The sequence below is a fragment of the Cynoglossus semilaevis genome, chromosome 18 (genome assembly GCF_000523025.1).
Source record: "Cynoglossus semilaevis isolate Cse_v1.0 chromosome 18, Cse_v1.0, whole genome shotgun sequence".
NCBI classification, from domain to species: domain Eukaryota; kingdom Metazoa; phylum Chordata; class Actinopteri; order Pleuronectiformes; family Cynoglossidae; genus Cynoglossus; species Cynoglossus semilaevis.
The window spans coordinates 12,635,033-12,636,984 of record NC_024324.1 but is presented as its reverse complement, the minus strand read 5'-3'; the positions used below and the strand labels follow the sequence as shown (position 1 = coordinate 12,636,984).

General features: G+C 33.0%; 1 long non-coding RNA gene across 3 annotated transcripts in view; it reads right to left on the bottom strand.

The window, feature by feature from the left end:
* Positions 1-1,952, bottom strand: part of LOC103394590 (uncharacterized) — a 315,109-nt gene that overhangs the window by 310,229 nt on the left and 2,928 nt on the right. The window lies entirely within an intron of this gene.

The window sequence follows — 1,952 nt, the reverse complement described above, 5'->3', positions numbered from 1 at the left end:
ACGTCAAATTAACACCCAATGCTGAACTCGGCTACAATACAGAGAGTTTTATATCCTAAAAACACAAAGGTTTACTAACCATCGTATGAAAAAAAAATGAGAAAAATATTTGAAAATGTTGTGTAGAGTAATAAATTGTAACAATATTTTAAATAAAGTTATATATTGGGGAAAGGTTGTTTGTTTTTATTTATTCTCTGATGACTTTTATTAAACATTTAGACCGTGCCAAAACGTAATTAACCATGGACTACCTAAGGTGCCAGCAGGCAATGTTCTTAAAATACAAATTAGTCAAACAATGTACTGCTACTGTGCTTTTTGAATCAGTTACACTTGAAAACGATATTCAAATGGGTGAAATGACAATGGTAAGAAAATAGTCGTCTATTGTATGTCCCAGAACTTCGCAGAAAAAAAATATACTTTTTTGGTATGCAAGTTTTGGTCACAGTGAAATACTATACTAATAATTTCCCAAAAATGTCTTGAAAAATAAAGGTAAAGTTACGTCACTTTCTCTCCCTGGTTTGCGCATGCGTGGCCATTTTAAATTATACCGGAAATGGTCGCTCTAGATTTTCAAACAAACATTTGGTCGTCGTCGAGTGTGTGTGGTAGTCACAAGGGGAAAGATAACTTCACACAAGCAAACTTTTTACAATTAAACTACATAATAAAGCAGTTTATTTGATGTTCGGCCATATCAAGGACACTAGTGCGTTAGTTTTTGTCTCGATAAACCCTTTTTGGCGTCAAGTTAACCTGGTAGCGTTTGCTGCGGCATAGCGTTTTCACCTCTGTGGACAGTACAGCGGATGGCTCGTCCGGAAAAGACAAATGTTTGAAAAACCGAAAGGTAAGAATTAAACTCTGAGGATGGTTTTCTGTTATTGCACGTAATTTCATTCGTTCGATTGAACAGCGTGCTGTCCTTTCGGGTTAAATGTTATTTCCGAGTTGACTGTACTGATACCACAACATTGTTGCTTTTATGGTAATGTCGTCAATTATTTTTCCCCGCACACAAATACAAATTATTTCTGCATATTTAATCGTCCGTTTATGTGCTGTTAAGTCATTTTATCGACACTGGTGCGTGAGGTAAACTTTTTTGTCGGTAAGTTAACATGCTAGCTTTGCTTTGCTATGCTATGCTAGCATGTTTAGTGCTGTGGTCCAGTGTTCTCAGCTCTGTAAACACTTGATGCACAGTGCTTTAAAAAACGAATACTGCTTTCCCTTTTTTTACTTGAAAAGAATACTGATTAATGATTGGGAAAACAATTGAGCTTTTATAACAATTTCATACATGGTGGCAACTCTTGCAAGATACACATGTATTCTTGAATTACTTTGTGGCCTTTTTTGAATTATTTTGTTTTAGAACAACGTTTACAGAATAACGTTTTTATTTTTATTGCTTTGTATGAGGTCATATTTCATGTTTTATTCCTGAACAACATAATATAGCATGTATTTTTTCCCAATTTTTGAACTCTATAATGTGGTTAATATGAAGTTAAACTTATAAATGTCACTTGGATAATTTCCAACATTTTAACATTTTTGAAAGAATGCTTTCAGAGAAAGTGGATTTTTTGTAAATGTTTATTTAGTTTAATCATCTATCATACAGTTACATGGATAAATAATAGCACCAAAATGAAAGCAATAATACACGAAAAAAACGAAAAGGATAAATAATAGCATAACTCTGTGCTTACAACTCTGTGCTTTAAAATTGAGCCAGTTTTAGTCCTGGCCTCTTTGAAAAATTGATTTTTTTAAAATTTTTGTAATTTTGTAAAAATCAAATTTTTAATACTGCACTCCTGTTATGGGGGAGTGTGAGCCGCTATAAAAAACCCATACAATAAAAAATATATAAACCGTTTTTTCTTTTATTTCAAGTGAACATATTTGCATTGACATGACCAGAGCAAAGCAAA